The following is a 24,086-nucleotide window of genomic DNA, read 5'->3' on the forward strand; positions in this document are numbered from 1 at the left end:
GGCCGCCCTGGCGGCCTTCGAGGGCCTTAAAGTCGACATTGCTGGTGCCGCTGTCGCGACGATTGACGAGAGTGCCTCTTTCGTTTTGGAGAGTGATGCCTCGGATCATGCGATAGCGGCGACTCTCTCCCAAGGAGGCTGCCCTGTGGCTTTCTTCTCGCGGACTCTCACCTCCGCCGAGCGGAGGCATTCGTCTGTCGAAAAGGAAGCGTACGCGATCGTCGAATCAATTCGGCGATGGCGGCCGTATCTGCTTGGGCGGAGTTTCCAAATCGTCACGGACCAACAGAGTGTTGCGTTTATGTACGACACCTTACATGCTCAGCGCATTAAGAATGAGAAAATCACCCGTTGGCGTATCGAACTCGCCGACTTCTGCTACACCATCAAATACCGCCCGGGGAAGGATAACCTGGTCGCTGACGCCTTATCGAGGCCGGCCACTTGCGCGGGGGTTGTAACTTTGGAGGGGCTGCGCACTTTGCACGGCACTATGTGTCATCCCGGGGTAACGCGCTTCGCGCATTTTGTGCGCGAGGGCAATCTGCCGTACTCGATTGAGGACATCCGCCGCATCTGCCGTGATTGCGCGATCTGTGCGGAACTCAAACCGCGTTTTTATAACCCTCCTATGGGGACACTCGTTAGGGCTACTAGACCGTGGGAGCGCTTGGCGATGGACTTCAAAGGGCCGCTGCCAATGTCGAGCAACTCTCGCTATCTGCTCACTATCGTCGATGAGTATTCCCGATTCCCCTTTGCTTACACGTGCGGGGATATGTCGGCTGCCACGGTTATTCGGTGCCTGCAGAATTTGTTTTCTATGTTCGGGTATCCGGCCTACGTGCATACCGATCGGGGTGCGGTGTTCCTGTCCCAGGAGGTGAGGGGCTACTTGCTCCAGCATAATGTCGCTTCGAGCTACACCACCCCGTACCGGCCCCAAGCGAATGGGCAGATCGAACGCTTTAATGGGATTATATGGAGGGCCGTCATGCTAAGCCTTCGGACCCTCGGCCGAGGCCTCGATAAATGGGCGTGGTCGCTACCTGCCGCTCTAAACTCGATCCGGGCTCTCCTATGTACTGCCACCAACCAGACTCCACACGAACGACTGTTCCACCACCCTAGAAGCTCCGGCAGTATCCAATCTTTACCCAGCTGGCTCGCTGAACCGGGGCCCGCCTATCTCAAATGAGCGGTTCGCGCTAGCAAGTACGACCCCCTTGTTGACAAGGTGCAGGTCCTCCAGGCTAATCCCGAGCATGCTCGCATGTTAACGGCAGATGGCCGCGAGTCTACTGTCTCCGTACGCCATCTCGCCCCATGTGGGGACGACGACAGGGATATCGACGAACCCGTCTACGAGTCTATGGACTCTACCGAAGCTTCTCCTATGGAACTACCACCGTTACTCCCGTCGTCCCCCACTCCCGTGCCCGAAGGTGCAGGGGCGCCCCCTCCGACTCCCACCTCCGGCGGCTATTCCGACGCGGGGGACTCCGGGCTTGGGGACGCCGTGCCCGGTAGATTCCGAACACGAACTGGCAGGGAAGTTCGCCGCCCCGACCGCTACGGGTGGACCGACTGACGTGGATTGACGTGACCCATTCGTTTATTGCTGATGCTTGCTTGCAACCTGCCGAGCGGCAGTATAGTTCTAACGGCGGGGAGAATGTAGTGAAATTATACCAAGGTGAACCCAGAGTGTGCTCGCTACAGAAGGGGCGCCTATAAGACCCGGGACAACCGGGGCGCGCGGACACTCCAGCGGAACTCACTGTGACATAGTCCTGTAGTTTGAATGGTATGTACGCCCCTAAATGCTGCGCTGACTGTCCTCTCTGTTGGACCATTGCTATATTGAATCGACCATTGCTCATGAAATACTCTGATTTTAATGCCTGTTGCATGCATGTATTCTTACAGGATGTACTACAGATCTAAATGATATTAAACCTACCCAGAGGTCAAGTCGTGTCTGAGCTTGATTTTCACGACAAACTGTCTTACTCGTGCTTTAAACCAGGTGGGGGATCCTTTACAGGGAACATAAAACCAGGTTGGGGGATACTATACAGGGAACATTAAACCAGGTGGGGGATCCTTTACAGGGAACATTAAACCAGGTGGGGGATACTTTACAGGGAACATTAAACCAGGTGGGGGATCCTTTACAGGGAACATTAAACCAGGTGGGGGATACTATACAGGGAACATTAAACCAGGTGGGGGATCCTTTACAGGGAACATTAAACCAGGTGGCGGATACTTTACAGGGAACATTAAACCAGGTGGGGGATCCTTTACAGGGAACATTAAACCAGGTGGCGGATACTTTACAGGGAACATTAAACCAGGTGGGGGATCCTTTACAGGGAACATTAAACCAGGTGGGGGATCCTTTACAGGGAACATTAAACCAGGTGGGGGATCCTAAACCAGGTTGGGGGATCCTTTACAGGGAACATTAAACCAGATGGGGGATCCTTTACAGGGAACATTAAACCAGGTTGGGGGATACTTTACAGGGAACATTAAACCAGATGGGGGATCCTTTACACTTTACAGGGAACATTAAACCAGGTTGGGGGATACTTTACAGGGAACATTAAACCAGGTGGGGGATACTATACAGGGAACATTAAACCAGGTGGGGGATACTATACAGGGAACATTAAACCAGGTGGGGGATACTATACAGGGAACATTAAACCAGGTTGGGGGATACTTTACAGGGAACATTAAACCAGATGGGGGATCCTTTACAGGGAACATTAAACCAGATGGGGGATCCTTTACAGGGAACATTAAACCAGATGGGGGATCCTTTACAGGGAACATTAAACCAGATGGGGGATACTTTACAGGGAACATTAAACCAGATGGGGGATACTTTACAGGGAACATTAAACCAGGTGGGGGATACTATACAGGGAACATTAAACCAGATGGGGGATCCTTTACAGGGAACATTAAACCAGGTTGGGGGATCCTTTACAGGGAACATTAAACCAGATGGGGGATACTTTATAGGGAACATTAAACCAGATGGGGGATACTTTACAGGGAACATTAAACCAGATGGGGGATACTATACAGGGAACATTAAACCAGGTGGGGGATACTTTACAGGGAACATTAAACCAGGTGGGGGATACTATACAGGGAACATTAAACCAGGTGGGGGATACTTTACAGGGAACATTAAACCAGGTGGGGGATACTTTACAGGGAACATTAAACCAGGTGGGGGATACTATACAGGGAACATTAAACCAGGTTGGGGGATCCTTTACAGGGAACATTAAACCAGGTTGGGGGATCCTTTACAGGGAACATTAAACCAGATGGGGGATACTTTATAGGGAACATTAAACCAGATGGGGGATACTTTACAGGGAACATTAAACCAGGTGGGGGATACTATACAGGGAACATTAAACCAGGTGGGGGATACTTTACAGGGAACATTAAACCAGGTGGGGGATACTTTACAGGGAACATTAAACCAGATGGGGGATACTTTACAGGGAACATTAAACCAGATGGGGGATACTTTACAGGGAACATTAAACCAGGTGGGGGATACTATACAGGGAACATTAAACCAGGTGGGGGATACTTCACAGGGAACATTAAACCAGGTGGGGGATACTTTACAGGGAACATTAAACCAGGTGGGGGATACTTTACAGGGAACATTAAACCAGGTGGGGGATGCTTTACAGGGAACATTAAACCAGGTGGGGGATACTTTACAGTGAACATTAAACCAGGTGGGGGATGCTTTACAGGGAACATTAAACCAGGTGGGGGATGCTTTACAGGGAACATTAAACCAGGTGGGGGATGCTTTACAGGGAACATTAAACCAGGGGGATGCTTTACAGGGAACATTAAACCAGGTGGGGGATGCTTTACAGGGAACATTAAACCAGGTGGGGGGATGCTATACAGGGATCATTAAACCAGGTGGGGGGTACTTTACAGGGAACATTAAACCAGATGGGGGATACTTTACAGGGAACATTAAACCAGATGGGGGATACTTTACAGGGAACATTAAACCAGGTGGGGGATACTTTACAGGGAACATTAAACCAGATGGGGGATACTTTACAGGGAATATTAAACCAGGTGGGGGATACTTTACAGGGAACATTAAACCAGGTGGGGGATGCTTTACAGGGAACATTAAACCAGATGGGGGATACTATACAGGGAACATTAAACCAGGTGGGGGATGCTTTACAGGGAACTTTAAACCAGGTGGGGGATGCTTTACAGGGAACTTTAAACCAGGTGGGGGATGCTTTACAGGGAACTTTAAACCAGATGGGGGATACTTTACAGGGAACATTAAACCAGGTGGGGGATCCTTTACAGTGAACATTAAACCAGGTGGGGGATGCTTTACAGGGAACTTTAAACCAGGTGGGGGATACTTTACAGGGAACATTAAACCAGGTGGGGGATACTTTACAGGGAACATAAACCAGGTGAGGGATACTTTACAGGGAACATTAAACCAGGTGGGGGATGCTTTACAGGGAACTTTAAACCAGATGGGGGATACTTTACAGGGAACATAAACCAGGTGAGGGATACTTTACAGGGAACATTAAACCAGGTGGGGGATACTTTACAGGGAACATTAAACCAGGTGGGGGATGCTTTCCAGGGAACTTTAAACCAGGTGGGGGATGCTTTACAGGGAACTTTAAACCAGGTGGGGGATGCTTTACAGGGAACATTAAACCAGGTGGGGGATACTTTACAGGGAACATAAACCAGGTGAGGGATACTTTACAGGGAACATTAAACCAGGTGGGGGATACTTTACAGGGAACATTAAACCAGGTGGGGGATGCTTTTGTCGCGGAAGTGGAGGGTGAGACTCAAGACGCCAATGGTCGGAAACAGGTTTTACAAAAGGTCACAACTTTATTAACTGGTTATTCACTTGATTCCATTTACCAAATAATACCGCATTATTCAATGGCTGAGATTAACTCTTTTCCATGGTCCTTTTCGTTCGGCTGATGTTCCTCCGCCATGGTCCCGTTCGTCAGAGCTCCTCGCAGCAAGTCCTCTCGACTCCAGCCGCAGCTCCCGCTTATATGGACCAACTCGACTTAATCCTCTGTCCGCTGAACTCGTAATCTCCTCTCCGCCGACGTCACCGGTCGCCTTCCTGGCGCCAGCTAGCCCCCCCCCCCCTGCTGTGAGTTCCTTTTATCAAACAATAGGGGGGTGCTCCAGCCTGGGGCTGTGACCAGGTGTTTCAAGAGACCATCATGTTCGTGCACATTCCTAACTCATTTACAAACCCGTCCCCCACAGAGTTTGCATGTAAAATGCATCTGCTTTGTTACTAGGTCAACCAATAAGTTACCAGTGCCAATTAATAAGTTACACTGAATTACACTTCCACAATTCCCTCATCTTTTTGTTTTTGTTTATATTAACCATTAATCTAAACATCAATATAAGTAAACAATCAATCACTACAAGTAAACATCATTACAAGTATAAGTAAATAATCATAACTTTGGTAATCAAATTCCCTTAGGCATACACCGTCATCCTGCAAGAATCACAAAACATTTCGTTGGTCATTGACTCCTTCCATATTGTTCAATCTATTGCATTTGCATCACAAATATATTTTCAAAACAACACTTCACCATCACCAAGATACAACAATTTCACTTCATTTTCAAGTTTTGTAAAGCATCTGCACCATCTGGCAAAAACGTTTGCCTCCACACAAATGTTGACTTTGTTTGAAAGGAAGGGCTGATCACTTGTGTTTGAATCCAGGTATGAAACATTTTCTCCTAATGTCTTCATAGCTCCTGCACTACTTCGTGTAGGATTTCGCTGTTGTGGTAACATTGCGGAGTCATAGACTGACCCTGCTCTCCTTGTAGCATTCTTGCCACTTTTTGCTGTAAACCATAGTAATTCCTGAACAAGGCCTTCACCCAGTTGTAGTTGACTTGCCTCCTCCCTTATTGTGAGTGGGCAGCAAGTATTGGTGTGACATTGATTGGCCAGCAAGATGTGGAACAGGGATGCCGGATGCATCCACAATGATGTTGGGACCATGGTGTTCAGGTCATTCATGGTCCTTACCAGGAGCAATCCAGCAGAATCGTGCACAGCTGTTGTGACAAGGGCACAGCCGTTTTTTGCAGCTCCATGCTGGTTCCCCGGACGTTGGTGAAGTAATAACATATGTCCCCGCATTTCACAGAGGTTGCAGGTAAAATGTCGTTGTCCTGCAACTTCTGATGTGGTGAATGTTCGAAGTCTTCGAACAAGAGTAAGTGATCGCCTTTCTTTCATATGTTGCAGTGTGATCCAGGCAAATGGTCACATAAATTTCCTTGGTGAAGGTAAGCATTCATCTCCAAGTTACACGGGAGAATGTCTTCATCATTCTTTGAGAAAGAGGGTGTATGCCACGATTAACTTCATTTTTTAGCCACAAATTTTCTTTCTTTCTTCTTCCCAATTCCGTTAGCAATCCCTCCAAAATGTGATCTCGTCTTATCCTTATGCTCAGTCATATCTGAATCTGCTTTCCGCACACACTGAATCAGATAGGGTACATCTTACCATGAAATCAGCATAATCATGTATATCTTCCGACAGTTTCACATTCAACAATTTGTTGTTTTTCCTTAACACAAAAAGTTATATTCATTTATATGCGTCACACAAATAATATTCAATCAGGTATGTATTTTATTACTAAACTAAGAATAGCATTGTATATGATTACAATCACACACGGGAATACCTAATTCCCAACAACAATTTTCCCAAACCAACAAATTAAGCATAATGTATTATTACCATAATTCCTGCACACCCCTCCACACGTACACACACACACACACTCACACCCCACCTCGACACATACACACACACACACACACACATACACACACACCCACACACAAACACCCCCACACCCCTCCACCCACACCCCTCCATTTACAAAGTTTGGAACAATTAATTGATAAAATGCCAAAATTGGATCTTCTATTTTGGGCACAGCAATTTTAAATTTACAAAGTTTGGAACAATTGCGTTGCAATTGTTGGCAAACCAAGTAACAAGAGTCACATGATGATCAGGTGGGAATTTCGGACTATTGTTCCGCACGATTGATAGGTCAATGGTCGACTGACATGCAAATGGGTGTGTAGTCAAAATTTGGATAGATTATTGTGAAGGCAGAAAGGGTAATTTCAATTTGACATCATAAGGGTTTTCTAAGAATGGACTTCTGGTTTATTTGTCTATAAGCATTTTGAATTTGATTGACAAATTTTATGAAATTGAAATAAAATTGACACCCATCTGATCTGTAAATAATGGTTCCAACGCAAACAAATATGCATAATGCATGTGTGTGTGTGTTTTTGTGTATCAATCTTACAAGATTGTTGACACCGACAGTGTGCCTGTCTGGAAATGGATAGTTATATGTGGATGGGATTGGGATATGTGGATGGGATTGAATATCCAGAGAATCCGTAAAATAAAATAGAAATATAATTTGATTATGAACATTATCTCTTTTGTCAAGGGAAATGGAATATAAAAAAAAAATTTTGATGTGCTGGGTTATGAGCAGCCATTAATTAATAGTAAAATTGTGAGTAATTTTGGGATTCCATTTTTGATAGAATGTATATGAGAATAACATCTATTTATGGATATGAGCTTCATAAAAGGAAATGAGGAAGTACAAAATCATCCAAATTTGGGAGAGGTCTTACACTAACTTCCCAGAATACTCTGCTCATGGATTTTATATATATAAACTTGAATTTTATCAGCATATAAATTGTGCTGTATGTATGGATGTGTTTTAGGCATAGATGATATGGGAAAAGAGTAAAGAAAATTTTGCTGGTTTGAACTATTGTGGGTTTTTCAGTTCTGGAGTTTAAACAAAGTCACTGGTTAACAGATGAGAAAGGATAGTAAATAAATTATTCTCTGCTGGGCAAATTAAGTACGATATTACTAAGACTTATGAGAGCTATTGTTCCGCCTTACAGCAGTGGAAAATTATTGGAAAAAATTAGATCCAACATAATGAATCTATAAAAGAATGTGATAGGGATAATATCCTCAATTTGTACTAATTATTTGATTGTGGGTAAAGGAATTAAGTCATCGTAGTGGATTGTTAACAGCAGCCTGAAAATGTCCTGAGAGTGTGCATCCATGTAATCAGAAATCCCAGATTTGTTTTTACAAACAACATTTTGGTAGAGGTCTTGTGTGGAACACTTCCTTGGTAGATAAAAACGGTACTGCATGCTGGCAGCCACTTTTGCGGCCAGTTAGGCCAAACAAATTGAGAGGAAATTGTAGTTAAATACGTAAGTTACACATGGCTATTTGTAAAAAAGGAAATTTGTTGAGATGGGAAACATTTTTTCGAAGGTTTATTAAGGTGTTATAATATGACATGTGGCAAGGCAAACTATTGGATGGGAAAATTAGATCTGGCTATAGAATAAATTTATTGACCCCTTGAAGTTAATCCTTCGAATCATTGTTTCACTGGCATTTTTGTTCAAATTGGAAATAGTTTGGTAGAGCTTTGGTTAAAACCTTTGGTTGCGGTATCTTGGAACGAATTGATAAACCATAGGAGATTGATAAGAATAGAAACAAATATGGACCCAAAATAGAAAGTTGGATTCATGCCTCTCATTGCAAGCAAGCACATGGGGCTAAGGTGGACGATCCCACAGAAAATGAGGCTGCACCTAGCAGCCCAGCAGAACATTCAGTGGTAGATAAATGATAGTCATGATTTACAGTCATTTGAATTACATTTTAACACCCCTTGCATTGATAAACATTACATTTTCAACATGTGATATTCCTACTTGGAATAGTGACATTTATTTGCCTACATGACATACAATTACCTGCTGATATTAATACAGCATGAGTGAAAAAATGTATCACAACTACACTCATGATCAGGGGATTGAGTTCAACCCCGGGAGATAGGGGGATCAGGGTAAGACAAATAATCTGATTATGTTACATATTAAGGGATTTTCTTTATTTACCTTTTAGGAAGCTTGTTAGTTTGGTATATAATGTTAAATGTCATCGACATATAACTATGTCATAGATATGAATATATACAAGGAGTAGCAGACTTGTTTGTTGGTTTAGTAGTTATATTGGCAATTGTTTTAGTGGTGGCTTGCTTGAAAGCCTTAGTGACGGTGTGTTTGAATAAGGTAACCAACAACATGATGATAACGCATGAAGTGACAAATGAGGAAAGAAATGTGGAACCAGAAAAGGAAGACTTTTATGGCGACATAAATACTGAGATTAAAAGACTAAATCAAGTGATGTTGCAAATGAATACAGTAGAATTAAGATAATGGCATAACGACAATGTTATGAGTTGTGTCAATTACAATATCAATGAACTCATATCACCACGAGTGACACACTGTTAGGAAAAAAAAAAAAAAAAAAAAAAAAAAAAGAGGGAAAAGAAAAAGTGGAGAGGAATTATGGTAATAATACATTATGCTTAATTTGTTGGTTTGGGAAAATTGTTGTTGGGAATTAGGTATTCCCGTGTGTGATTGTAATCATATACAATGCTATTCTTAGTTTAGTAATAAAATACATACCTGATTGAATATTATTTGTGTGACGCATATAAATGAATATAACTTTTTGTGTTAAGGAAAAACAACAAATTGTTGAATGTGAAACTGTCGGAAGATATACATGATTATGCTGATTTCATGGTAAGATGTACCCTATCTGATTCAGTGTGTGCGGAAAGCAGATTCAGATATGACTGAGCATAAGGATAAGACGAGATCACATTTTGGAGGGATTGCTAACGGAATTGGGAAGAAGAAAGAAAGAAAATTTGTGGCTAAAAAATGAAGTTAATCGTGGCATACACCCTCTTTCTCAAAGAATGATGAAGACATTCTCCCGTGTAACTTGGAGATGAATGCTTACCTTCACCAAGGAAATTTATGTGACCATTTGCCTGGATCACACTGCAACATATGAAAGAAAGGCGATCACTTACTCTTGTTCGAAGACTTCGAACATTCACCACATCAGAAGTTGCAGGACAACGACATTTTACCTGCAACCTCTGTGAAATGCGGGGACATATGTTATTACTTCACCAACGTCCGGGGAACCAGCATGGAGCTGCAAAAAACGGCTGTGCCCTTGTCACAACAGCTGTGCACGATTCTGCTGGATTGCTCCTGGTAAGGACCATGAATGACCTGAACACCATGGTCCCAACATCATTGTGGATGCATCCGGCATCCCTGTTCCACATCTTGCTGGCCAATCAATGTCACACCAATACTTGCTGCCCACTCACAATAAGGGAGGAGGCAAGTCAACTACAACTGGGTGAAGGCCTTGTTCAGGAATTACTATGGTTTACAGCAAAAAGTGGCAAGAATGCTACAAGGAGAGCAGGGTCAGTCTATGACTCCGCAATGTTACCACAACAGCGAAATCCTACACGAAGTAGTGCAGGAGCTATGAAGACATTAGGAGAAAATGTTTCATACCAGGATTCAAACACAAGTGATCAGCCCTTCCTTTCAAACAAAGTCAACATTTGTGTGGAGGCAAACGTTTTTGCCAGATGGTGCAGATGCTTTACAAAACTTGAAAATGAAGTGAAATTGTTGTATCTTGGTGATGGTGAAGTGTTGTTTTGAAAATATATTTGTGATGCAAATGCAATAGATTGAACGATATGGAAGGAGTCAATGACCAACGAAATGTTTTGTGATTCTTGCAGGATGACGGTGTATGCCTAAGGGAATTTGATTACCAAAGTTATGATTATTTACTTATACTTGTAATGATGTTTACTTGTAGTGATTGATTGTTTACTTATATTGATGTTTAGATTAATGGTTAATATAAACAAAAACAAAAAGATGAGGGAATTGTGGAAGTGTAATTCAGTGTAACTTATTAATTGGCACTGGTAACTTATTGGTTGACCTAGTAACAAAGCAGATGCATTTTACATGCAAACTCTGTGGGGGACGGGTTTGTAAATGAGTTAGGAATGTGCACGAACATGATGGTCTCTTGAAACACCTGGTCACAGCCCCAGGCTGGAGCACCCCCCTATTGTTTGATAAAAGGAACTCACAGCAGGGGGGGGGCTAGCTGGCGCCAGGAAGGCGACCGGTGACGTCGGCGGAGAGGAGATTACGAGTTCAGCGGACAGAGGATTAAGTCGAGTTGGTCCATATAAGCGGGAGCTGCGGCTGGAGTCGAGAGGACTTGCTGCGAGGAGCTCTGACGAACGGGACCATGGCGGAGGAACATCAGCCGAACGAAAAGGACCATGGAAAAGAGTTAATCTCAGCCATTGAATAATGCGGTATTATTTGGTAAATGGAATCAAGTGAATAACCAGTTAATAAAGTTGTGACCTTTTGTAAAACCTGTTTCCGACCATTGGCGTCTTGAGTCTCACCCTCCACTTCCGCGACACTTTCCAGGGAACTTTAAACCAGGTGGGGGATGCTTTACAGGGAACTTTAAACCAGGTGGGGGATGCTTTACAGGGAACTTTAAACCAGGTGGGGGATCATTTACAGGGATCTTTAAACCAGGTGGGGGATCATTTACAGGGATCTTTGAACCAGGTGGGGGATCATTTACAGGGATCTTTAAACCAGGTGGGGGATGCTTTACAGGGAACTTTAAACCAGGTGGGGGATACTTTACACAGAACGTTAAACCAGGTGGGGGATACTTTACACGGAACGTTAAACCAGGTGGGGGATGCTTTACAGGGACCTTTATGGCCATTTTATAGGGGTCAGCAGCTCAACAGAGCATTTGCAGACAGGCTATGTGGGTAGAAGCTACATGGATGAGCAGGCCTGTTGTTGGCCTGTCCTGAAGGACTGGCGTTGGCCTGTCCTGATGGACTGGCATTGGCCTGTCCTGATGCCCGTCTGTCCTGAAGGCCTAATGTTGGCCTGTCCTGAAGGCCTGATGTTGGCCTATCCTGAAGGACTGGCGTTGGCCTGTCCTGATGGACTGGCATTGGCCTGTCCTGATGCCCGTCTGTCCTGAAGGCCTAATGTTGGCCTGTCCTGAATTATATATATAATCTGTTCCTTTGTGGACAGGCCAACATTAGGCCTTCAGGACAGATGGGCATCAGGACAGGCCAATGCCAGTCCATCAGGACAGGCCAACGCCAGTCCTTCAGGATAGGCCAACATCAGGCCTTCAGGACAGGCCAACATTAGGCCTTCAGGACAGACGGGCATCAGGACAGGCCAATGCCAGTCCATCAGGACAGGCCAATGGAACAGATTCAGGATGACCGAAAATCCGCCTGCAGCCAGTCGGGAGAATGAAACAACCAGTGAAGTGTGATGCAACAAGTCTTTATCCCCACTCAACCGTCAAACTGATCTTTGCTGCATTTCAGAATTTTCATTAAGAAAAAGCACAAATACAAATCTTACATGTAATCAGATTTACACAAGATCACATGTTTGGCAACCTTAGAAACTATGTCATTGGCCGGTAGGTAAAATGTAATTAAAAAGTTCCCGACCATGAGAGGCCTTTGGCAATGTTTGCGAGCAATCTGAATGCATTTCTTTGACAATTATTTCGCAAGATGTTTGAAAAGTTCTTCCTACAGACTCGGGCAGTGTTTCTTAGCCGGATTTACCAGGATTTACCAGAGCACCCACCTGTCCTGGTACCTTGTCGCTGCGACCCCCTGTTATCCCTTACAAGGTGTAAAAAAATTAAACAGCAATAGGGATTTTGAAAAAACCCACTTTACTGGGAAAATACTGCGTATATTTCAGTGGAGGGGGGGAAATGGGACCCCTGGTGGGGAAATCTGGACAGGGCCAAATAGTGCGAACCCTGACCACAGGAGTAACTAGAACGGCACTCAGTCGAGAGCATACCTCCACCTGGTTGGCTATATCACTCAATGGTGAAGAATCATTAAAAAATTCTTCCAGCTGGATCCAGATCCGGATCTTCACCAAAATTTAATCGATTCTTCGTCGCCACACACCCAACCTGTCCAACAAGATTCGTCCAAATCAATCCATAACTTTTTGAGATATCCCGCTATGTATCGTTTTTGGCCCTATCTCCCAATGGTGAAGAATCACTTAGAAATTAAATTATTCTCATCTCCGAATCCATATTCAGATCTTCACCAAAATCGAATTGAATCGTCCTTGTCAGACACCTACCCAACCCGTCCACCATATTTCGTCCGAATCCATCCACAACTTTTTCAGATATTTTGTTCACAAACAAACAAACAAACAAACCAGAAATCGGTCAGAGACCGGAAGACTTGCCGGAATTAAAAAATATGGCGGCCGAACCACGTGACCGATGACGTCATCATTTTTGTTTTCTAACCTAATTTATTCCGAGATTATGCGCAAGAAATTTCATCTTGATCAGATGAAGTTTTGTACTTGTCGAATTATGACGTCATAATGGAGGCACCTATGACATCATCATTAACATATTTTATTCCCCATGGAAGGTTCTTTACAATGAGCAATGTCTCAGTTTTTTCTATTCAGCACTTTCGGAGATATACAGGTGCAAAGTTTTTCAGTTTTTCCAAGATGGCGGCCGAACCACGTGGCCGATGACATCATTATTTTTTTTCTCCACCAGTTTATGCCAACATGGCGCTCAAGAAATTGCATCTTGAGTGGATGAAGTTTTGAACTTGTCGAATTATCGAATTATGATGTCATAATGGAGCTGAGAGTTAAAAATTGGGCACAGTCTATTCCAGGGCAAGACACATATGTGTGTAAAGTATGGCGATTCTATTTGCAACGATGTAGACGTAGTACTGCGCACAAACAGACAGACAGACAAACAGACAGACAAACCAACCAACCAACATACTTGCCGGAATCTATTCCGGCAAGTAACAAGAAGACGTCATGCAGAGCACGATACTTGCAAAATCCGCCCCCTACCCCAAAAAGGTTTCCATTAATACAGCAAATTGTCCATTTCATCAAGATTAAAATTGACGATCTTGATCAAAGCTAAGGGTCAACAGGATGAAAAGCGACAATTTTTCAGATGAAAAATGATTATTTTATAAGTTTTACCTTTAGTTGACCTTTGACCTTTTGTTCTTAAAAATAGTTGGTTTCCCAATTCAGTGCAGCACTATACAAATTCTGTTAAATTTTCAAGTCTATCGGATGAAAATTGATGGTTTGTCAATTGAAAATTGATGATTTTGGAAGGTTGACCTTGAGTTGACCTTTCAACCTCAAAAATAGTTCGTTTCCCTATTTAGTGAGTCAATGTGCAAATGCTGCTCAATTTTCAAGTCAATCGGATGAAAATTGAGGATTTTTAAACTTGGCCTACGTTGACCTTTTGGCCTATGTTGAACTTTTGGCCTATGTTCACCTAAAATATAATTTTAGGTTCAATTTAGTGACCAGGTATGCAAATCCTCTTCAAATTTCAAGTCAATCGGATGAAGATTGAGGATTTTAGAAATCTGGCCTACATTGACCTTTTGGCCTATGTTGACCTCAAAAATAGTTTGGGGGCTGAATTCAGTGTCAAGATATGTAAATCCTCTTAAAATTTCAAAACAGATGGAAATTGAGGATTTTAGAAATTTGGCCTATGTTGACCTTTTGGCCGATGTTGACCTCAAAAATACTTAGTGGTTGAATTCAGTGACCAGATATGCAAGTCCTCTTAAAATTTCCAGTCAATCGGATGAAAATTGAGGATTTTAGAAATTTGACAAAGTTGGTGACCTTTGGCCTATGTTGACCTACTGACCTTTTGACCCCAAAAACAATAGACCTCTTGCTTATGACCACCTTCACCATTTGGTGAAGTTTCACGAAGCTCGGTTGAAAATTGTGACCTGTAGGCCGGTGACAAACAAACAAAGGATCCACCTGTCCTGGTACTTTAGGCCGAAAATGGCCGAAAATCAATTTTCATCAGATTAACTTAAACTTTAAAGACGATTTGCATATCAGGTTGGCATACTGAATTTGAAACATTTGCATATCAGGTCACTGAATTCAACTACTAATTATTTTTGAGGTCAAAAGGATGCTCTACTGAGTGCCATTGTACTTTGTTCTGTTTTGAAAAGCGTCGCTCTATGAGTGATTTTTCATGTGTTTGTTTGTCGTGTTATAACTTGAGAAAGGATTAACGGATTTCAATAAATCCAACTACGGTGGATTCGGGTATCTCTCGGGAGTGTTTGTAATCCAGAAAAAAAAATGCATTTATGGGTACATGGACACGCGTGTGAAAACTGCAAATGCCAACACGTTGGTTATCCCTGCACAGAGAGCAGGATCTCCCAGGAATCCTCTTTTTTTTTTCTTCCCCCCATAGATTAGCCAAAGCCTGGTGTTGGCTTAGTGGTTAGGGTGCAGGCTTGGGATCCTAGGATCCTGAGTTTGAATCCCGGTCGATCGCTGAATTAACGCAGGTGGGTTGACTCAGCCTGTCATCCTTCCGAGGTAGGCAAATTGAGTACCAGCTTGCTGGGTGAATGATCCCGGTGTGTACCCGGATTTAGAATAGGTACACCGTATCCCTGCGCATTGTAAGAGGCGACTAAGGGTTGGCGTCAGGAAGGGCATCCGGCAATTAAAACATTGCCTCAAACAGGGAACCATGATTGTCATGGGGACGGCAAGGCTAACCCCCGCTCTAGCGGGGGAAAATGGCCTTAAAACGATCATTCAATCATTCATTTTCCCCATAGATTAGCCATCGCAGCAAAAATTTGTATTTCCATCAGCAAAGCAACTGGTCTTGTATTCTTGCACATATAAAACCGAAAAACACGGTCCGGAAAGCCCGGAAGTCCATTCGTCGGTGTCGTGAATCCGTCAATCTGTGATTATGTGTCTTAATACTGCACTGTTTGAACACAGGTTGCTTCCTATAGATTAATTAATTACGCATTGTTGGAATGTACCTTTCACCCCTTTAGACTGCTGAGATCCCTTAGACCTTTGAAGACCCTTTAAGTTCCCAAAGACCCTTAAGACCACCAAGACCACAAAGACCCTGAAAACCCTTAAAGACTCAAAATACCCAAAGGACCCAAAATAACCGCAAGACCCCAAAGACACAAAAGACCCCGGTAGACCACAGTTGACTTCCGCTTCCAGTTTTGCCGGCAAGGTTGCATTTTTTCCAATGTCTCCACGCTATCAAAGTTAAGTAATTGTTCCAGTTTGTGTTTTGGTCAAAACTGAATTTTTATTTAATGGTGTGTGTACCACCTACTGTGTGTCTCTAGGAAGATCTCTGTGTAAATCGTGCATACCTGTATAAAATCGTCAGTTATTTCCTGTCGCGTTTTTTAGTCCTGGTAATTTAAGTTTCCTGCCTTGAGGCCTTGTTGTCTTCTCAGCGGACGTTTGTGGTCCATTTACTTTCGTTCTCTCTGTTTTTCCCAGTCTTCTTTTCACCCCATACGTCCCCGAACATCTTCCCCTTTGTTTAAGATATTAATTTTTAAAAATAATAATAATAAATAAATAAATGAATATTTCCTTCTTTGTTCTTGTTCGTCTGTTTCTTCTTCGAAGACGTGTTTCACCCCATTTCCCCAGATAGTTTTCACGGTTCAGTTTAAAAAAAAAAAACTTTCCCCTAAAGTGCTGTATTCTGTCATATATTATAACACTTTTTTCTTCTTCTTCATAAAAAGGTTGCTTTAGACTTGCTCACCAAATCTCTTCATTTCAAATAAAAATTCCATCTCTTACAATTATTCCTTCCTACATTCCCTAAACTCACCTGCATTCCACCACTCCTCCAACGTTTTCAAACGGATCTTTGACTCGAAAATCACAAGAAACTCATTTTGCAATAAATGTTCGTTTTCCATCCATTCCCTAGGTCCAACTAGAGTCCCTGTATAGAGAGAGTTGCGACATGAAGAGTCCGAAAAAATTTGGTCACGTGGTCTGTGGACGCCATGTTGTTTCCTGTCCGATATCCGCGTGTTTCTGGCCTTGCATTGAATACATACGAGGAACGCTCTTTTTTATTGTCTGGCTTTGTTTGTTGTCTTTAATAATACTTAATAATGTGAGTATTGTCTTTAATACTCACACTCATTCTAATGACGCCAAATACTTAAGATCACACGCTGATAAGACTCTCCTTGTCTGTAAAAGAACTCATATGCCATACGGGGCCATAGCCTTTTGCAACTCAGTACCTGCCCTCTGGAACAAACGACCTATAACTATTCGGACCTCACACAACATAAAAACTTTCAAATCAAAACTCAAAACACATTTATTTCCAAAGTAACTTAATTGTATTTTTTGAAAAGTAGCTTTAAGTCGTATTCTTCTAAGATTGTGTAATGTAAGTTGTAGTCTTCAAGATATGTTGTGAAGCGTTTTGTTCATTTCATGCTCAGGCGCTATATAAATACTGTTATTATTGTTATTATTATTATGTACATGTATGGAATTTGGAGTAGATTAGATGTACACCATACAACTAATTGTACATTGCTATGAAAAACGGGTATGTTTTACATGCATACTCTTCCATTGTAAGTCTGGATTACAATTTCTGGGCCTTTTATATAATTACAATTTAATTGTGCATATGTATTTCTCCCGGTGCGCCGACATGAAAAGTTAAATTACTTTTTAATTTTCATATTTAAAATCAACATTTCTGTCATTTGTCAAGATGGTTTTAAGGCAATCTTGTCATAATAATAGGAATTTATATAGCGTAAATTGCAGGAGCCTCTAAGCCCTTAGAAAAGAGAAGAAAGCCAACGAGATGAATATACAAATACAAATTATACAAGAAGAAAACCTAAGATATAATCAGATGTAGGCATTTTCAAATAAATGAGTCTTTAACAGAGATTTGAAAATGTTCACATTGTCGGCTTTGTGTGCATGCATGCCAGTCAAGAAAGTAAGACGCAAGAGAGCAAGGTAGTCCAGAAAATGATAGGCACTTCCTGTCCCCGCTTTCCCTTTTATTCCTTTTCCCCCTCTCCTCCCTCTCCTCCCCACATAAAACTACATTTCTGAACAAAGATTATTGCAATAAACAAAATCCGATTCTTATCTTGGACTAAGAGAAAATCATATCAAAAGCGAGGGGCACAGAGCAAATCACAAATTACACAATGTAGGCACTCAAATTTTGTACTAAGTTACGCACAATGTATACACACTAGCGGGCAGTGCACTAGTGCGTGGCGCAAACACTGGAAACAAAATGGCTTCTAATTCCGGGTTGTCGTAACTCTCTCTATACAGGGACTCCAGGTCCAACACTTTATAAAATCCAAACTCACCCCTCCCCTCTTAAACTCCATCCTCACCCATCCCTTTCAAATCTCCCCCTTTTCCCCTTCCCTCCTAAACTCCCTCATCACCCCTCCACTCCTAAACTCCATCCACGCCCCTCCCCTCCTAAACTCCCTCCTCACCCATCCCCTCCTAAACTCCCCCCTCCCCTCCTAAACTCCCCCCTCACACATCCCCTCCCAAACACCCCCCTCACCCCTCTGCTTCAAATCTCCCCACCCCCCTTTTTTCTCCAATTCTCCCCTCTCACCCTTCCTCCTCAAAGCGTCCTCCCGCTTCTTCTCCCTTCCAACTTTCACCTCCATCTCCCCCAACCTTATTCCTCGCTCTACCCCTCCTCAAACAACACCTCACTGTGCCTCACCCAATCATCATCAAACCTTTTGTCCTCCTCATCCTTCCCTTTCTCCAAGGCTATTCTGAGATCTCTGACACACTATCAACAGCTCTCCCTACCACTTCCTCCTCTTCCACATCTTACCCTACCCCTCCCCCCCCCCCCCGCCCCTGTTCTGTATCCGATGCTCCCCCTTCCTCTTTATTAACGGTATGGACCTCAAACATCTGGGGCCTTCGCTCAAACTTGACTGATCTCTCTATACAGGTTGCTTCTGACAATCCAGACTTGATCTGCTGAAACAGAAACTTTCCTCCTTCATGATGTGTCTGATTCCTTAATATCTCTCCTGGGTTACTCCCTCCTCCGGTATGATAGACCTGAGCCTCGTCCTGGAGGCGGGGTTGCTATCTTTATCAAAAACTCTCTTCCTCACTCTCCCTGCACTGCCCTCTCTCCACCTCACCCCCAGGAGTACCTCGGGCTACGGCTTCCCCTTCGCTCCCACCTTTTGTTCATATGTGTTTTGTACCATCCACCAAACGGTGATGACTCCATCTACATCTCGCTGTCTGATAACATGGACCTACTTCTATCTACTCATCCCAACTCTCTCTTCCTCATATGTGGTGATTTCAATTATCATCATACCAGCTGGCTGGGTGTGGGTACCTCTCTCACCAGCCATGGCTCCTCAGCAAAGGACTTCTGCGACTCATTGGGACTGACACAATCTGTAAATTTCCCGACCCGGATATCAGTCAATGGAGCATCTTCTCTTCTAGATTTGGTTGTGACAAACTTCCCTGCAAATGTCTGCTGCTCTTCTTCTGTCCCAATCGGTTCCTCTGATCATGTGCTTGTTGAAGTGGACATCTCTCTGACCATTCTCAGAGAGGCTCCTCAGCATCGATGAGTCTGACATTTCATTCAGGCCGACTGGCATGGTCTTCCAGCAGTCATCATTCATCTGGACTGGTCTCCCATCTCTACCGCCTCGGACATAAACTCTTCCTGGGAATTCTTCCAAAGTAAATTGCTCTCTCTCTCATGCACAGATTTGTCCCATCTCGTGTTCAGTTGTCATACCCTTCTCCCTTCCTCCCGTCCGTGGTATGCGGATTCTTGTGGTGAGGCAGTTGCCCTGAAACAACTTGCCTTCGCCTCCTGGAAGGCAAATCCAATGGAAGGAAATCTCATTTCCTTTAACAAAGCCCGGAACAAGTGTGTGTCCACCTCCAGGAGAGCCAGGAAACAATATCTCTCTACTCTCAAGACTGAGTTGCTAACCCCCGCTCTAGCAGGGAAAATGGCCTTAAAATGCCTGTTGTTGTTGTGTCTCAAGATTAAACTCTCAAACCTGTCTCCCTCTTCCAAATCCTGGTGGCATCTGGTCAAATCTGTTTCTGGTGTTTGTTCCCCCTCCATCCCCTCCCTTACCTCAAACAGCTACACAGCTGACTGAATGAATGAATGAATGAATGAATGATCGTTTTAAGGCCATTTTCCCCGCTAGAGCGGGGGTTAGACTTGCGGGCCCCATGACAATCATGGTTCCCTGTTTGAGGCAATGTTTTTATGCTGACTCCGCACGTGAAAAAGCTGAATGCCACAACTCTGTGTTTGACTCAAAATCTTGTGTCCCAAACCCATCCCTTTCTGTACCCACCGAACCAAGTCGTACCCAGCTGCTCCTGGACTCTGTGTCCTTCTCTGCTGACAAGGTGGAGAAGTTTCTGTCAATCCTTGACTCTGATTCTGCAACTGGACCAGATGGCTTCAGCCCAGGGGTCTTAAAATCCTGCTCTGCCGCTCGATCTCCCCCTCTCTTTTGCTCAAGGTCATCTGCCATCAGCTTGAAAATCATCCAACATTACTGCTTTACACAAAGAGGTGCAAAAACAGATCCTTGCAACTTCAGACCAATCAACCTGCTCCCAATTATCAGCAGTCATGGAATACATCATTGCTTCTGATATCAAATCCTTCCTCTTCTCCAATGGCTTGATCTCTGATCATCAATTTGGTTTCAGACCTGGTCACTCTAATCTGGGCATGCTACTTCTCCTGTCTCAACATTGGATGGAGGTCCTCGATGCCAAACAGGAAATTAGAGCTGACTCCCTTGACATATCACGTGTCTTCGATACGGTCTGGCACCCCGCTCTTCTCACAAACACCCCGCCTATGGTATCCATGGAAATCTCCACGCATGGCTTGCGGACTTCCTCTCTGGTCGTAGTCAACATGTGGCCCTGAATGGGTGTCTCTCATTTCCCCCTTCCTGTTCAGGCTGGAGTTCCCCAATGCAGTGTTCTGGACCCTGTGCTTTTTCTGGTCTTCATCAATGATCTCTCTGACTCTCTTGAAAATCCTCTCTATCTCTTTGCTGATGACTCCAATCTCTGCCGCTCCATTCCTCATCCATCAGATCGGCAGTCTGCAGCCTCATCACTCTCTGCAGACCTGGACAAAATCACAGACTGGTCAAACAAGTGGAACATGTCTTTCAATCCTGACAAATCTCTCACTCTTACTATGTCTCTCCGAAAAGACAGACTGGACAACCCTCCCATCTACTTTCTGAACAATCCTATAAAAGAAGTTCTGTCACTCAAGCTTTTGGGTCTCACTATCTGCCATGATCTTTCCTGGGAAAACCACATTTCCAAGCCCGCCTCCAAAGCCAGTCGCCGACTGGGCATCCTCCGTCGTGCAAAGTCCTTCCTTGGCACACCTGAGCTCCTCGCCACATACAAGGCTGTCATCCGCAGCTCAATGGATTACTGTTCTCCCCTCTGGGCTGGTGCTCCTGCATCACACCTAGCTCGTTTTCACGCTGTTGAAACCAAAGCTTTCAGAATCATTGGAATCTCCACCGATGAAGCTCACTCCGAGGGCCTTTCACTAACTCACCGCAGGCAGGTAGATGGTCTTTCTGTCCTCTACCGATTCCTATCCGGCCTTGCTCCCCCAGCTATATCTGGGCTCTGTCCCCCAAATATTCCTACAGGTCGCACAAGATCTGCCAGCAACCCCCTTCTGGTGAAATTGCAAAAATCTGTCTTTCATTCCTCTTTACTCCCACCTCTGGAACAAACTCCCTCACTCTCTTCAATCCCACTCCTTCCTCCAGGTCTTTAAAACAGCTGTTCACCACCATCTCTTATCTTCCCCCAACCAAAACCTTGAATCTCTTCTACCCTGTTAATTCACCCCAGATACACTTTTTTTGAAATACCGACTTCTTTATTTCCCGGAAGTTCTAACAGTGTCCATGTGTTTTATACCTCTCCCACCACCCCACCCCCGCCTTCCCATGCCTCCTCCCCCCAAGCCCTCTCCCTCCCACAGATCTTCCGTTGTCCCTGTTCTCTGCTGTTGTACTTGTGTGCTTCCCTCTCTCCCCCCATCTTGTCTCCTGCTCCCTTTATTGTATGTTTTGTGTGTCCGTTTGTTGTTTTTTTGTGATTGATGTTAGCTCTTACACGAGTCTCGATCTTGTATACAAAAAAAATAAAAAAAATAAAGATGTGAAGCTGTGATTATGTGTCTATTAATTATATACTGTTTGAACGCCAGTTGCATCCTGTCTATTAATTCTGCACATCTATTAATTACATATTGTTCCAGTACCCTCATCCCCCTATACAAGGGGAAAGGTGACCCTCTGGAGTGTGGCTCGTACTGAGCGATAAAGTTATTGGAGCATGGAATGAAGGTATTGGAAAGGGTGTTGGAGAGGAGGATAAGGAAGAAAGTGAAGATTGACGAAATGCTGTTTGGATTTATGCCAGGAAGAGGAACGACAGACGCGCTTTTTATTGTGAGGCAGTTGCAGGAGAAGTACATGGAGAAGAGGAAGAAGTTGTTTCTTGGGTTTGTTGATCTGGAGAAAGCATTCGATAGGGTTCCACACAAAGTATTGACATGGGCATTGAGGAAGTTAGGAGTGGAGGAATGGTTGATCAGAGTAGTGATGGCAATGTACAAAAGAGCGCGCACAGCTGTAAGGACGAAGGACGGGAACAGTGGTGAGTTTGAGGTGAAGATGGGAGTGCATCAGGGGTCGGTACTAAGTCCACCACTATTTGTAGCTGTGATGGAGGTGCTGGCTCAGAACGTAAAGGAGGGTTTACCATGGGAGTTGTTGTATGCAGATGATCTGGTGTTGATTGTGGAAAGTATGGATGGACTGAAGGAAAAGATGAACAAGTGGAAGGAATGTATGGAGACAAAAGGTCTGAAGGTGAATATCGGAAAGACGAAGGTGATGGCAAGTGGTAAAGCATGTGGTGAGGTGGAAAGAACTGGGAAGTGGCCATGTGCTGTGTGCAGGAAGGGTGTCGGAGTGAACTCCATTCAATGTACAATGTGCGCTGAGTGGGTTCATCAAAAATGAGATGCAGAAAATAGGGCAAAATGGAGAAGATTGTCACCGGCCCACAAGGCTAACCCCCACTCTAGCAGGGAAAATGGCCTTAAAATGCCTGTTGTTGTTGTTGTTGTTGTTGTTGTATTAATTACATATTGTTGGAATACCATTCGACCCTTTAGACTGCTGAGATCCCTTAGACATTTGAAGACCCTTAAGACCACCAAGACCCCAAAAACTCTGAAGACTCTTAAAGACTCAAAAGTCCCAGAGGACCCAAAATAACTGGAAGACCACAAATAAACAAAAGACCCTGAAGACCACAAATACCAAAAAGACCATAAATACCCAGAGGACCCAAAAGACCCCAAAGACAAAAGACCCAAAATACCTCAAAGACCCAAAATACCTCAAAGACGCTTAAGGACCCAGAGGATACAAAAGACCAAGAAGACCCCAAATATCAAAAAAAAAAACTCCAATGCCTCAAAATACCCTGAAGAACCTGAAGACCCAAAAGACTCTGAAGCCATTTAAAGACCCAAAATACCAAAAAGACCCTTAAGTCCCAAAATACCCAGAATACCCAAAATATCCTGAAGACCCTGAAAGACCCAAAAGGCCAGGAAGACCCAAAATACCCCAAAGATGCAAAAGATCTGAAATACCAAAAAGTCCCAAAAGTCCCAAAAGACCCAAAATACAAAAAAGTCCAAAAAAACCCAAAATACCAAAAAGTCCCAAAAGACCCTGAATATCCGTTAGACCCTTTAGACCACTTTTTTTTTCTTTTTTTTTTTTGTATACAAGATCGAGGCTCGTGAAAGAGCTAAATCTTCCTTTAAGACCCTTTCAATACTTTAGACACATTTAGATACCTTCACCCTTCCAACCTTTTGTACCCTTAAAGCCTTCA

The 24,086-nt window shown here is 43.7% G+C and overlaps 1 protein-coding gene across 1 annotated transcript in view; it reads right to left on the reverse strand.

Moving 5' to 3' along the window:
• The window catches only part of LOC137433066 (ankyrin-3), a 482,046-nt gene that overhangs the window by 126,729 nt on the left and 331,231 nt on the right, over positions 1–24,086 (reverse strand). The gene's annotated exons all lie outside the window — the stretch shown is intronic.

This window comes from Myxine glutinosa, chromosome 8, assembly GCF_964187855.1.
Source record: "Myxine glutinosa chromosome 8, kmMyxGlut1.1, whole genome shotgun sequence".
Taxonomy (NCBI): Eukaryota; Metazoa; Chordata; class Myxini; order Myxiniformes; family Myxinidae; genus Myxine; species Myxine glutinosa.